The following is a 16,442-nucleotide window of genomic DNA, read 5'->3' as shown; positions in this document are numbered from 1 at the left end:
AGGATGAAGCAGTCACCTCAAGTGACCATGATGTAGGTGTGAATTTTCCTGGTCCCCTTCGTATCTGTGTCAGGTCATGTACACTCAGGGACTAAGAACTGATTTAAAGACTTGATTATGACAAACTGGGAACTCTATTTTTTTTGACTTAAAGTGAGAAATTTTAATGTAAATGGAAAATTCGTTTTAAAAATGTTAAATAATTGTGCAGATAATATTACTCATAGAACTGAAGTAAGAATCCATATGATTACTTGTCTTTTTCGAATAAAGTAGCATATAAAGGCTGGATATAGTCACACAAAAGACTATAACTATTACTTCTTTAGCTGTTGTAAAGCCCTTGCTCTGGCAGTTATAAGCAGCCGTCCTTCAGTAGGGAAAGGGAGCCTTTGGGCCACCTTCACACCAGTTTAATTATATAAAATCTTCACCTGGGTCTTGGTCACTATGGAGGATATTAGGTTTTAAGTAACCACATGACCCTCATTTTGTCCATCAGAGATTGAACTCGCAGTACAGTTAGCTGAGAGGCTTCATACCTGGTTCTTGGTTCACTAAGCTACGTTGCTAGTGGTTTCCATGGAAATAACAGTAGAAATGGCTCTATGCGTCTGAGTAGGAGCTGCCAGCTGAGCTCTGAGAAGAGTTGCATTTTCCCTTGATACCCAGAGCCAGTCATCAGTGTGGAAAGCATTGCAGGATGCCACAACCTCTGGCCAGGTCCCCAAAGCTACAGTTATTCAGAGGAAATCTGATATTTTGGCTAACCATTATGGTAATTAATTGAAAAATTTTTACAGAAACGAAATTACTTAGATTGACTATCTTCTTTGAGCTCCAGTTAATTGGATCAAATATTAATACTTTGATTTAATTTAGACTCATATATCTGATGTAGCAATTGGTGCATGACTTTTATAAACATGAATTTGTCTAGATTGTTAAAAATTCTCCAATCTTTTATTTAGGGAGAAAGAAAACCTGAACATTTTGTATCTCAAGAGTTATCAATGGGAACTGTATTCTCACGTATTTCATGATAAATTGGGAGTATGTGTAAGAATTTTTATTAAACTCTGTAACCATGTTTAGACTCTGCTAATAACTTGCTGAGAGAATTGGCCAAACTACCTAATCTCTTGACACCGTTGTTTCCTAATTTATTACATAAAGTTTCAGTGAAGTGGGCATAATGAAGACTGAGCTCTATTCTGACACAAATGGTTATAAAGTCCTTGACAGAGTGGATGTTTACTAAAGTATATTAACATGTGAATGTAACTAACGTTTATTGAACAACTACTGTGAATGGTCATAAATTGGGCTGTTCTTCACAAATGAATATTCTGCTTTATTCATTGTAGACATATAGTCCATATATGGCTTATCAATTTTCAAACAATTTGATGCAGTGTGGTAGATTCTAAAGTTATTCTACACATTTTGATGGTTTAGAAGTCACTATTTGATTGTGTAATGTGCATAGTATATTATGATAATCAATTTACAGAGTATAGCACAACGAACACACAAAATGGTAGAGATTGGATAGACATCTTTCCTAACTCTTTAAAATTATTATTTTAATTTAATTTAAAAAATTATTTTTATCTACCACAAAAATAGAGCTCAGGAAAATCGTGCTGGTTATTTGACTGTTACCCTGGCTTACATCATGACTAAAAGAGAAATTAATGAACTATAAAAATAAATATAATTATATATAGGTAAATCTGATTGGTGAGAAAAAGACTCCAAAGATTTACCAATATACTTGGAGGGAAAAAGAACCTGTTCTGACCTAATGGTTAAAATATGTATATGTGAATCAGAACTGAAAAGTATACATTCACAGAGGAGTAAATGTGTATGTTAATTGAAGCTGGGGAAATCACCAAAGGCAGAAGATGATCATATTATCATCTATAAAAACAGGAAATAAGATAGTTTGAGTAACTTTAAGGTTTATTATAGAATATGGAAATTCAGACCTGGAACCCAGTAAAGTTCATTGATATTTCCCATGTCATTTGATTATCTTACCCTTCATGTGATGCCAGTTTGCTTTTTTTTCATTTCCGTGTTTGCAATTATTTTTTTATATTCAAGTCACAGTACTCAGGATATTACAGCTTTTGATATTTGAATTTAATATCCTTATAGGACAACTGCTGAATCCATTAGTTAGCCATCTGGTTTAGGGTAGCTTGCCTGCTATTTCTTTAGGCTTTCAAATTCTTGAAATGTTTTGTACTTATGATCATTTGCATTTTAAATGTGTGCATGCATGTTCATGTATATACTGACATCCTGCTATAATATTTCACTCTTTTAGAGCTGAATGAAATGAAAGAATGACTTCTAAGAAGGTTTAGTAAATGAAATGCCAAAGCCATCTCATTACAAAGTTTTGTCCCCAACTGTATCAGTTTCTTATGGATGCTGTAACAAATTGCTGCAAACCCGGTGGCTTACAATTCTGGACAGAAGTCTGAAATTGGTTTCATTGGACTGAAATCAAGTTGTTGGCAGGGCCATGCTGCCTCTGCAGGCTCCAGGGGAGACTTCCTTTCCTTGCCTCTTCTTGTTGCACTCTTTGCATTTCTTGGCTTGTGGCCCCTTTCTCCATCTCCAAAGCCAGCACCTCAGCATCTTGCTTCAGGCATATTGCCCTCTGTCTCACTGTAGTAAAATTTGCCTCTGCCTCTGTCTTATAGAGGTGCTTGTGGTTACATTTAAGATCCACTCAGGTAATCTAGGATATTCTTTCCATCTCAAGATTCTCAACTTAATCTTATCTGCAAAGTCCTTTGTGCCATATCAGATAACATTTACAGGTTCTAGGAATGAGGGCCAAGATATCTTTGGGAATTATTATTCAGCTGTATAGGAAAGGATGAACTCAGCAGGTCTGGGTTGCTCAAACCCTATACATTCCCAGCGTCTTCAGAACTGACCCTAGGCTTGGCCTCTGGAAGATGACCTCTGAGTCCTTGGCGTATCCTACCTGATAAGTTTCTTTGTATACCTGAGATCTTGGGCCACAGGAGATAGTTTGTGCTAACAATATGATTTATGGTGAGCACCTGTTTTGGCATGCCTGAGGCTGTGGACTGTACCATGTGTTTGACCTCTTGGAGGAGGGGGGCTGCATACTGAGTAGCTAAGGCCAGTCATACAGGTGCCGCATGCTATGTGGTAGACTCCCAGTAAAACCCCTGGACACAAAGACTCAGGTGAGATGATCAAGTTGGCAACACTTAGCATGGGTTGTCACACATTGTTAAGGGGAGAATTATATATTGTCTGTGCATGGCTTCATAGGGAGAGGACAGCTGGAAGCTTGTGCTTGGTTTCTCCTGGACTCTGCCCTCTGAGCCTTTTCTCCCTGCTGATGTTAATCTGTACCTCTTCACTGCAGTAAACTGTAACAGTGTGTACAGATTTCCTGAGTCCTGTGAGTCCTTCCAGCAAATCATGGAGCATAAGGATGATCTTCAGGACCCTCAGCACATCAGCCTGCCATACCAAATGAGTCCAATAACAGAATTCAGGTTGATGTTAGAATGGCAGGGGGTGTCTGTATATATAGAATACATTGCTCAAATATGATATGTGTAATACAGAAAAGACCATCTCTGGTACAATATTAATTTTAATTAAAAACAGAAACATTTCCAGCATATATGAACAAATTACTGAGAGCCATGGAAATCAGATGCTATATCATTGTTGCTTTGGAAAGAGTAGAAAAACAGTGAAGATATTATAGCTCTGTACACAAATTTATAAGCCCAAACTTCATATAAATTCACATAAATACCATGCATGTCTCATAAGCTTAAAAATAAAATATATTCCTAAGCTTTTGGGAAATGGCAGATAATTGGGATCCTGTTCCAGAAATTGGAGACATTTTGGAGACTTAGGTGCCTCAGGTAGTAGAGGGTAATTTGAGTTGTTAAAACATGCCACTGAAATGATATAGCATGAGAGGCCTTGGAGGTGGAGACGCAGCTGCAGTTAAAGTTTGTTGGGTCTGACATTACATGGTTTCATGTCTGCCAGGGTCTGTTTCTATGGCAGAATGTCTGCTATTCAATGTATTCAATATTTGGTAAACTAGAAGTTTCTGGGATATTCTTTCAGTCAATTCCTGACCACATACTAGGAGAAAAGATTTCTTAATACATGTGCACATTTAAGATGTTTTTGCAGCAAAGTGTATCAGAAATTACTATGGAATGTCATTTGGAAAAAATCAGGCTCTGCTAGAACTTGGGGCTATGGGTATGAAAAGTTTACAGAAACATTTACCAGTGAAGAAGCTCCAGTACATTTATGGGAAACCTTAAATTTTTGCTGTTAGTGAAACTAATAATAAGAGGGCCAAAAAGAGGCAACCAAGCTCTTGGGGAATAAGACAGAGCAAACTTGATTCCCTGGACTAGACCTGGGCAACTGGAGGTGCATCTCAGGGTGAGGTCTGAGCAGTGTTCCTCTGAGCAGGGCCCTGGTTGGAGATCGGAACCTTCAATTTGCTTCCATTGAGGGGAGAATGGTCACAAAAATAAGAGCTGGAACCACTCGCAAACCCACCCCTGGTAGCTAGCGGGGTGCGCATATACAGGATAGATTGAGGGGAAAAAAATGCCAAGAGGAAGGGATTTGGCTTGAGGCTACCTTTGGTAGACCAGTCGACTGTTACTACTAAGCTTGCATGATTATTGGAGGGACTTCTAACTGGACACTGGAACTTCGGAAGTTTGGGATGTTGCGCCTCTTCTCTCCCCATGCCATCCCTGGGCACAGCCTGTGCTTAGCAGCCAGTGGATTTTAACGTGGAAATCTAGAAGAAGGGCGAAGAATTGGTTGTGCTTCATGCCCAGATTGATGGGGGTGAGAAGCATGAGAAAGAATCCTAGAGCAATCATGGGAAGACTTCTCTAATTTGCACAGCTAGGGAGCTGGGGTTTGGGTCTAGGCTAAGCAGATTCCCAAGGGATAGGAATCCCACAGTCAGTACTTAAAATCTAATAACAATGGCAAATAAAATAGCTTATAACTTAAAAAATCATATTCTGTGTATTTGAGATTAATTCTCTCTATGTTGTCTGATTTAATCCTCACAACAAGGGAATGAAAAAGTATTATTTCCAGTTTATGAATGCTGAACCTGAGATTCTAGATGGCAGAGCCTGAGTTCACACCAGAGCAGGACGAATTTGAATTCTGTGTCCTTCTCAGCATGACAAACTACTCAAAAAGCGTGGATTTTCAGTCAGTGCTGACTTAACGCTAAGTCACTGCACAAAATTTTCCACAAATTACAGTACTCACTGCCTCCGAGGGAGCACTGCATTTTATTGGTGCATCCTTTTGGCATCTAGTCATGGGTTTGCCCCATGGCTCCTCTTACACTGCTGCCTGGAGATTTATGTCTTTAAGTCTTTCTCTTTAATGAAATAGTGCTTTTTTTGAGGGTGGGAACCATGTCTTATACATTTCTGTAAGTCAGACAGTGCCTAGCCTAGTGCCATCTGCGTGGTGTTCTTACTAAATATTTAGGTTTTTTTTTTTCTATTGTAGTGTGAGATGAACTATCTCTGATGTTATCTTGTAAATTACATGTGGATAACACACTTAAAATATGTGCCTTGCATGTGATTTTTCTGCAATTTCTTGAATAATATTAGCATGTGGTAAATACTTACCTAATAAAAAGACAGTATATATACTCAAATATGAAATCCCTGATGTTGGAATTCCCATATCTCTCTTGGTGATACATTGTTTGGTAAAAGGAGGTAAGTAAAAGATAGCAGTGGTTGGTTACTGTCAAGGGAAAAAGTTATCTGAGTGGCCCTTGAATTTCTAGTTTGTTAGATATTGACAGCCTCAGGGTACAAGTGAAGGATTTCTGAAGAGAATTCAAGAATGCTTACCCTGTGCTTAAGACATTATAGTAAAATCATTTGCTAACAGGATTCAGTGACATTGAGTGGGAATTCACAGACTAAATTGAGAGACTTTCAGTCTTAGCTATTCTCTTAGTCTTCCTCATTTCTCAGGTAGTAGTATTTATTTTCTCTCTAATGTTGGAAGTGCTATAGTTAACTCTCTCCATAGTAAATAAGTTAGAAGAAATTCCCTCCCTCCTTCCTTCCCTCCCTTCCTCACTTCCTTCCTTCCTTCCTTCCTTCCTTCCTTCCTCCCTTTCTTCCTTTTATTAGGTCAGAGAAAGATGACAGAACTAATGATAATTGTACATATATATATACAACATGACTTTTTTTAAAAACGAAAACTGTTTACTTGAAAACATGGACAGAAATAAATGATTTTCTCCCTAACATCAAATATTGATCATTTCCACCGTGACAAATGGATAACTAGAAAATTCTGCCTTTGAAAATATGCTTTTATGTATTTGACATGAAGGAAAATATTGATTTTGTTTAAACTTTCAGAAGAGTGTTTCACTTGAGAACATTAGTGAAAGGCTGTGGTAGAAAGGGAGAAGCAGAAAAGATGTGATATCTTTTCTTCTTCTTACCCATCATATTCTTAACAATTTTATTTTTTTTTTCCACACAGCTCTCCACATTCTCACTTTCTCTCATATGGTCCCTCCAGACTTCTTAACACTTAACAGAACACTTGCAAGACTAAAAATTTTCCTATCTAAACCATGCATTAAAAATTTTTTTTTTCACAGGTAAGAATAAAAGCATTCTCATTAATTTTAGTGAGTATTTAATATATCATAGAGTTTCAGGGAATTTTTTTTTAAAACAAAGACTCTTAATAATCGCTAAATGTCAGCCTTAATATTTTCTCTCAATTTCTTAGAACTGTTTTAGAGAGTGAGAGAAGTGAAACATGTTCTTTTTTGCTCCTTCATTTTCTAGAAGTAGGATGACCAAGTGATCAATTAAAAAGGAAATAAAAATGGAAAATGGTCTGTGAACTCCCATGCTAAAAAGAAACCTACCCAAAATAAATAAAACACCAAAAAAAGCTTTTAACAAATATTGCACCAAAAAAAAAAAAAAAAGAAAGAACGGAAAAAAGAAAAAAGGAGTCTGAGCCAGTAAGAAATTGTTCATTCTGTGAAAATAGCACCACTGATCTTACTACTGGTTTTCTCTTTGTTCCTGAGACTTTATTTTTCAAGGCAGTGAAAGTAGCCTCAAGAGAGATTGCAGTTCAGTCTTAGCCAGGGTTGTAAACTTATGCCAAAGAGCCACTATATGTGGTAGTGGCTACATTTGATAGGAAAGAAATCTTTTAAGATTTTTTTAAAAATTTCTTGATGTTCACCATCATGATGTTCCCATCACGTCAACATCTTCCTTAAAAATATTTCTGCAAAGAAAATTTGCAAAATACAGAGAAAGAGAAAGAAGAGTGTAATGCCTCATATATCCATCGTACAGATTTAACAATTTATTAACATTTACTATATTTATTCCATGTTTTAGATTTATACAACTTTATGGATCCTAAGGTTTTTCTTTAAGGTGTAATTTACATACAATAAAAAATTTCAATGTTAGGTGAATAATTTTACGAGATTTGACAAATATATACAGTCACGTGACAGCCAGCAGACTCATGATATGGAATATTCTACATCCTAAAATTTTCTTATGGCCATTTCCAGCCAATTCCTTTCCTCCACCAAAACTCCAGTAAACCACTGAATTCTTTTCTTCCTCTATAGTTTTATCTTTTCTAGAATTTCACAAAAATTGAATCATAAGGTAGATAGTATTTTATGTCTGGCTTCTTTCACTTTGCATAATGCTTTAGAGATTCATCCATGTTGTTGAACTTATCAATATTTTTTTCTTTTTATTCCTGATTAGTGTTGCATTGTATGGATATACCGAAGTTTCCCATTCTGTAGCTGATGGACATTTTGGTTATTTCCAGGTTTTTTTTTTTTCCCCTATTCTGCATAAAGTTGCTATAAACATTTGGGTGCACATCTTTGTGTAGATTTTTCTTTTCATGTCTCTTGGCTAATCACCTAGAAGTAGAATTTTGGTCATACTGTGTGTATTTAATTTTATAGAAAATTGTGAAACTATTTCCAAGTGGCTGTACCATTTTGCATTCCCATCAGTCATGAATGAGAGTTCCAGGTGCTCCACATCCTCACCAGTACTTGATTATGTCAATCTTTTAAATTTTAGCCATTTTGGTGAGTGTGTAATGGTATCTTAATTTGCATTACTCTAATGACTAATTATATTGAACATCTTTTTACATGATTATTTGCCGCTTGTATAGCATATTTTGTGCAGTGTCTTTCTGATTCTTTGCTCATTTAAGAAATTTAGTTGTTTGTAATCCTATTATTGGGTTTTAAGTGTTGTTTATATAATTCTGGCAGTGTGTCCTTTATTGGATATGGATTTTGAAAATATTTTCTCCCAGTCTGTGGCTTGTATTTTCATTTTCTTAACTGTCAATTTTGAAGAGCAGAAGTTTTTAATTATGATAAATTCCAAATTATCAATTTTTTTTGTAGTTGATGCTTTCTGATAGTAAAGAAATTTTTAAAAAAATTTATTTATTTATTTTTGGTTGCGTCAGGTCTTAGCTGCGGCACGTGGCACCTTTCATTGCAGCACGTGGGCTGATAGTAAAGAAATTTTGGCTAAGCCAAGATCAGCAAGATTTTTCTCCTGTGTTTTCTTTATAAAGTTTTATAATTTTCCGTTTCAAGTTATGTAAATGATATTAGATGAATGTCCAATATCTTTTTAAATTTGCATCTGATAATCAAATTGTTCTAGCACTGTTTGTTGGAAAAAACTATCATTTCCCCATAAATTATTTTGGTATCTTTTTCAAAATCAGTTTACTTGTAGGACTATTTATGGACTTTCTAGTCTGTTCCATTGATGTTTATGACTATCCTTTATGACAATACTACAACTGTTGTGATTACTGTAGTTCTATAATATGTCTTGAAATAATGTAGTGTAAGTCCTCAGTGTTGTTCTTCTTCAAAATCACTTGGCTACTCTAGGTCCTTTGCATTTGCATATAAATTTTTACAATCAGCTTGTCAGTTTCTAAAAAAAAAAGCCTGCTGGGGTTTTGATTGGTATTGTGGTGATCAGTTTGGATAGGTTTGACATTTTAACATACTGAGTCTTGTGATTCTTGAAAGGGTATTTCTCTGCATTTACATGGGCTTTCCTAATCTTCCCAGCAACGTTTTGTAGTATTCAGTGGAGAAGTATAGCACATATTTTGCTAAATTTATACTTTACTATATCATAATTTTTTATTCAATGTAAATAGTACTATTTTTACTTTAATTTCCAATTTTTTATTGCTAGTGTATTGAAATACAAGTAATGTTTGTATATTGTATCTTGTGACATTGCTAAATGCACTTATTGGTTTTAGTAGTAGATTACTTAAGACTTTTCACAATCAGAATCTGTGCACAGAGAAATTAATTTATTTAATAGGTACAGACTTTTAAAGTTGTCTACTTTTTCTTGAGAGAGCTTTGATAATTTATTATTTTTAAGGAATGTATTCATTTCATCTGTTTGGATAAATTTATTGGCATAAAGTTGTACATACTATTTCCTTATTATCTTTTTAATGTCTGTAAGATCTGAAGTGATATTTCCCCTCTCTGTTGGTAATTTGTTTCTTCTCTTCTTGATCAGTTCAGCTAGATTATCAATTTTATTGATATTTGAAAAGAACCACTTTTGGCTTCATTGATGTTTCTCTATTGTTTTTTCTATATTCTATCTCACTGATTTATGTTCTTATCTTTTTTTTCTTCTACTTAGTCTAGATATGATTTGCTCTTCTTTTGCTAGTTTTTTGAAGATTAAAGTTTAGATTATTGATTTGAGAACTTTGTGCCTTTCTAATATAAGCATGTAATATTTTCCCTCTAAATAATCATTTTGCTACACGTCACAGCAAATTCTCATTTAGTTAAATTTTTTCTAATTTTATTTTTGTGTGTTTGTTTCTGACCCATTGGTTTTTTGGAATAGAGTTGCTTAATTTTCAGATATTTGAAGTTTTTCTAAAAATTTTATTTTTGCTAATTTTAATTTAATTCTTTTGTGTTCCGAAGACATACTCTGTAAGTTATCAGTCTTTTGAAATCTGTCGAGACCTGTTTTAAGGCCCATCATATACTCTGTCTTGGTGAATGCTTTATGTGCACTTCAAAAAGGTGGGTGTTCTGCAGTTTCTGGGTTTAGTTTTCTAAAAATGTCAATTAGGTGAAGATAGTGGTTAGTATCATTCAGGCCTTCTATCAGAAATACTGATATTCTTGTCTAGTTTTTAAAAATAAATTACAGAAAAGATGTGTGTTAAAGTCTTAATGATGGTTGTGGATTTGTCTGTTTTTTCCCCTTAGGTCCGTTACTTCATATATTTTGAAGTTCTTTTGTAAGGCACATACATATTTATAATTGTTATCTTTTCCTGATATATTGAACCTTTTATCATTGTCCACAGTGGTACTCTTTGTTTTGGTGTCTATTTTGTTTGATTTTATATAGCCACTCCAGCTTTCTTTTTGCATTATATATCTTTTTCTAGTTTTTCACTATTTTTATTGAATGAAAGATTCTTTAAATTCTATAATGCTTTATAATTTTCAAAAGTTTCACACACATGATTTCATATAATCCCATAATAACCCATTTTAAAAAAAAAGTTTTTCAGTTTTTCACTTTTAATGTGTTTATATTTCAAGTGCATATTTTATAGAGAACATATAGTTGGGTTTTACTTTTATATCTGGTTGGGCAATCTCTGCCTTTTAAAAAAAATTATTTATTTATTTATTTGCCATGCTGCATAGTGGTATGCAGAATTCCCAACCAGGGATTGAACCTGTGCCCCCTGCAGTGGAAGCATGGAGTCTTAACCACTGGACCGCCAGGGAAGTCCCAGTTTCTCCCTTTTGATTGGAGTATCTGGTCTGTTCCCATTGAAAGTAACTATTGAAGTGGTAGCTTTAGGTCTGCCGTTTTTGCTATTTGTTTTTTATTGGTCTTACTTGTATCAACATTTTGTTCTCTATTCTTTCTTTTCTGTTTTCTTCTGTGGTAATCAGGTATTTTCTAGTTTTCCATTTTAATTTTTATTTATTTATTTATTTATGTATTTATGGCTGTGTTGGGTCTTCGTTTCTGTGCGAGGGCTTTCTCTAGTTGTGGCAAGCAGGGGCCACTCTTCATCGCAGTGCATGGGCCTCTCACTATCGTGGCCTCTCTTGTTGCGGAGCACAGGCTCCAGACGCGCAGGCTCAGTAATTGTGGCTCACGGGCCCAGCTGCTCCGCGGCATGTGGGATCCTCCCGGACCAGGGCTCGAACCCATGTCTCCTGCATTGGCAGGCAGATTCTTAACCACTGCGCCACCAGGGAATCCCCCATTTTAATATTTTGATTGACTTTTTGCTATGTCTTTCTGTATTACTTTTTTTTAGTGGTTGCTCTAAGGTTTACAACATACATCTTAAAATTAGCCCCAATCAATTCAGAATTAATATTTGAATTACTTCAGGTAAAACATAGCAATTTTGAAACAGTGTATTTTTGTTTGCCAACTCCCAGTGCTATTTTTATCATGTATGGCTCATGTATGTATGTCATATATGTATACATAAATATAAAATGTAAGTATATGTATGAAGTATATATATATTTGTATTTACCACATATTTACTTCTGGGGGTCTTCATCCTGTTGATATTAGTAGTTGCAATTTAATAGCATTCTCCTTCAGACTTCTCCTAGTGACTCTTTTCTCTTAAGGATAAATCCATTTCATTTTTGTTTATTTGAAAATGTTTTTATTTTCTTTCAGTTTGAAGAATAGCTTTGCTGGATATAGAATTCTTGATTAACATTTTTTTTCTTCTGCACTTTGAACATTTTATTTCAATTTTTTCTGACTCCTATAGTTTCTGGTAAGAAGTTAGTCATTAGTTATATTGTGGCTTTCCTGTGTGTAATGTATTTTTTCTGGCTGCTTTGAAGAATTGCAATTTTTCTTTGACTGATGGCAGTTTGACTATGATGTACCTAGGGATGATTTTCTCTTCGTTTATTCTGATTGAGATTCATTGAGATTTTTAGTTCTATAAATTAATGTTTCCCAACAAATTTGGAAAGTTCTCAGACATTACCTAAAAAAAATTTTCTTTCCCTCTCTCTCTCTCCTTCTGGCACTCCCATTACACCTGCTTAGATCACTTCATAGTGTTACCAGAGTTTTCTGAGGTATTGCTACTTTTTTATTTAATTTTTTTGGTGTCTTTTTCAGCTAGGACAGTTTCTATGGATCTATCTTCAAGTCCACTGATTATATCCTCTCATTTCCTGTCTGCTTTTCAGCCCATTTAGCCCTTTTTAATTTTAGTTATTTACATTTCAGCTGTATGATATCCTTTTGAAAAAATTATTTCCACTTTTCTTTTGAGATATCTTATCAATTATTGCTAGCAAACTTTATTATAATTTTTTTTTTAAGAACATGTGACCATGCTCTTTTTTTTTTTTTTAATTTTTATTTATTTATTTATTTTTGGCTGTGTTGGGTCTTCGTTTCTGTGCAAGGGCTTTCTCTAGTTGCGGCAAGCAGGGACCACTCTTCATCGCGGTGTGCGGGCCTCTCACTATCGCGGCCTCTCTTGTTGCGGAGCACAGGCTCCAGACGCGCAGGCTCAGTAGTTGTGGCTCACGGGCCCAGTTGCTCCGCGGCATGTGGGATCTTCCCAGACCAGGGCTCGAACCCGTGTTCCCTGCATTGGCAGGCAGATTCTCAACCACTGCACCACCAGGGAAGCCCCTATAATTCTTCCAACATATTTTCTGTTAATTCTTTGAATATATTTGTAGTAACTTTTTTGATGTCTTTACCTGCTAAATTCAACATCTGGCCCAAATTAGAGTCAGATTCTGACTACCTTTTTCCCTGAATATAGGTCACAGTTTTCATTCTTTGCATGAGTACTAATTTCTCCCTGAAACTACATATTATAGAAAATGTAATGAATTCTGGCTTCTGTCATGTTCTCCTGTGTATTATTGGGTTTTTGTTCTAGTAGGTGAACACCTGTCTGGATTCAAACTGTAGACTTTGTCTATTCTGTAAACAGCTGTTATTTGTTTTTAAGGCTTCCAAATGCAGCCCTTTTACCTGTCCCTTGTAGTTATCCCCATAGCTATAAAATGTGGCAGCCAGCCAAGAAAATCCTTTTTGAGGTGCAGCTCACCCTCTCTGTGCTGCCTTGCTTCTGTGATTTTTTCTTGTCTATGACCCCTGTCTCCCCAGTTTCTACCTGATTCAGGCTCTATTCTCTCATTCTTCTGACTGATGCGGATTCAGCTTTCTTCAGCTGAACCACTCATAGTTGGGGAATGCCCTCAGTTAGATAAGCACCAAATTTAGAGTTCTGGTTCTGTTTAAATTTCAAAAATATTTTTTTTTCTAGTCTCTGAATACTTTTCCCACCAGGGTCTTATGCATGGTTTAGTTGCCAGCCAGGGATTTGTACAGTTTGCTCTGAATTTTCGTCTCGCTCCTTCTGAGGCTCTATTGCTGCTAAAATTTCCCCTTTAAAATTCCAGTTGCTTTCCAAGCCTGAACTCAGTCTGTGGCTCCTTTAGCTAAAATAAGCTATTGTGGTTCCCGCTGCAGTTCAACAGCCATAGCTGTGGAGGTTGGCTAGAGCCATGGATCGAATAGCCACAGACTCAAAATTCTTAACTTTTCCAGGTGCAGTTTTTTCACAGTCAAACTTTCCTGTTGCTTTTGCTTGTGTTTAGATGCTTTCTAAGATTTTTTAATCATCCGAATTTAAATTTTAGCCAGTATTTTGTAGTCGTTATCTGTGGGGGTCACGTTATCATCTCACCTCTCCACCATTACTGGAAGTTGAGCCCCATCTTTATAAAGATATTTTAAAATAAATTATAGACATGTCATTTTACATCTAAATATTTCATGCGCAGCCCGCAAAAATAAGAACATTTCTTAAAGTATCCACCGTAACATTATTGTATTTAACAAAATTAACAATGAGTCCTATTATCTTTTAATACTGGTTCACATTTACATTTCTCCATTTGTCCCCAAAATGTCTTTTATGGTTGGTAAACCAGAATTCAAAAAGACCCACAGACTCTAGTCGTTGTATCTTTTAAGTGTCTTATTTGGAATTTTCTTCTCCATAATTCTTTTTTTTTTTTTTAATTTTTGTGTTTGGCCGTACCATGTGTTATGTGGCATCTTAGTTCCCTGACCAGGGATCAAACCTGCACCCCCTGCAGTGGGTGCATGGAGTCTTAACCACTGGACCTCCAGGGAAGTCCCCCTTCTCCCTAATTCTTAAATGACCTTAAGTCATTGAAAAAATAAAACAGGTTGTTCTGTGGAGTGTCCCATATTCTGGATTTGTCTGGTGTTAACTTGTTCTATCTCTTGTATTTCCTATAAACTTAAAGTTAGAACTAATGTCTTGGTTAGAGTTAAGTTAAACATTCTTGGTAAAATATATCCTGGGTGATGGTGTATCTTTCATGATTCATACTGTTAGGATTTATATAGCGCCTGGTTATTCTGCTATTAGATGGATTATTGGGTTCAGGTGGTCTTCAGTCTCCTTTCTTCCAGATCATTTCTTCAGAAGATTACTTGATTAGCCAACTTGGAAATCACTATACCACCTAGAATCACTTAGTGATTCTAAATATTCATATTAGGATATAGTATATTCTAATATTCTAAATATTCTAATACTCTAAATATTCATATTAGAATATTTCCACCCTCCAACTCTTAATTCATGTCATCACCAAAATGAAATTATCCATAAATTCTTCCTAGCTCAGAGTGAATCCACAAAATTAAAAGACATCTAAATTGAAATAAATTATCCCAGTGAATCATCTAAGGTGTATACATACTGCCAAGTATCCTCTGCTTTCTATATATCTATCTCCTCTGTAGCTATGCTTCATGAGTCTCTGGCTTCTAAGAAGATAGCCATTGTTTTGCTGATAACTTACCATTCATTTGTTTATTTGATTAACATAAAAAGCTACAGTGAAAAATTTTAGGACAATTAAAAATACCCATATAGGCGATTAACCGATATACACTACTATATATAAAACAGGTAGACAACAAGGACTTAATGTATAGCACAGGAAGCTGTATTCAATATCTTGTAATAGCCTGTAATGGAAAAGAATCTGAGAAATATTATATGTATATAAAACTGAATCACTTCGCTTTACATCTGAAACTTATACAGTATTGTAAATCAACTATACTTCAATAAAAATAAAATACCCATATAGGACTGGAGTTACTGATATTGATTCTGTTGACCTGGTATTCATAATGTGTTGAATGCCTGAATCAGAGAAAACTTTTTTATGTTATGAAGCTCAAGTCAGTTCCTATATATTAGATTATATCAACTCGATTAAATTTTCTTTTATGTATCTCAACTGGCAGTCATTTCCATGGGCAAAATGAAGACCTTTGAATTATCTTCTTATTTGATTAGGACATGCTGTATTTTTTTAACCTCTTTCTATCTCTTTTCTAAATCAAGATTTAGTTATGTTAATTAGAACTGGTAGGCCCTACAGCCAAATTTTAAATCAAGCCAATGGTCTCATTTTTTGAAATAGCGTGGACGTTTGTATGGGGAAATCTTCCTTTATTACCATTCACTATGGTAGAAAGAAGCAGAGCAATTACTATTGCAGAGTAATTTAATACTGTTTTATTAACACAGCCTTTCATCTTGGTAAGGAGTTCTGGGATTCATGAGGACTCCATTTTCTGTGAAATACTATCCCATTTAAATAGATTAATCCACAATCTATGGTTATAAAAACATAAAAAAAAATAAAGAACTAAAATCTGAGTAGAGAATAAAATGTAAGAATCAATTAACTTGCATCCTTTAAAAAAATAATTATAATATTATCTTTAATAATTAGATACACTTTTCCTATTTCTTACCTGAGCTATTGTTCTTTTTTACGCCAGGTACTTGACACATTAGAGAAGAATTAAATTTGGAATTAAAACTTGACTAGTGGTCCAAAATAATTTAGAGTTTAAATCATTCCAATAAAATAAATTGTAGAAATGGATGTTTGTTTTTATGTGGTGGATGGCTCTTTTAGCAGATATTATTTGGTGTTTCAGTTACAGTTTACTTTCTCTGCCCAGTAAGTTTCCTGGAGAAATGGTGTTGTAGGCATTTTAGAGAACTTATATGAAAGAAAATTTTTTATGTAACGCTTCCTGTGTAGAAGCAACATTTAAACATAAACTTTTCTCATAATACTTCTTTCTTTTAATAACAACTATTACTTCTCCCAAGGAGAAGTGAAAAATTAAATC

The 16,442-nt window shown here is 35.0% G+C and overlaps 1 long non-coding RNA gene across 1 annotated transcript in view; it reads left to right on the top strand.

Annotated features, from left to right (window-relative positions):
* LOC309615366 overlaps positions 1-16,442 on the top strand; it is a 310,048-nt gene that overhangs the window by 6,624 nt on the left and 286,982 nt on the right. The gene's annotated exons all lie outside the window — the stretch shown is intronic.

Source organism: Balaenoptera borealis (assembly GCF_965194805.1).
Source record: "Balaenoptera borealis genome assembly, chromosome: 17".
NCBI classification, from domain to species: Eukaryota; Metazoa; Chordata; class Mammalia; order Artiodactyla; family Balaenopteridae; genus Balaenoptera; species Balaenoptera borealis.
The sequence above is the reverse complement of the archived record's forward strand: the minus strand, read 5'-3'. Positions and strand labels throughout refer to the sequence as shown.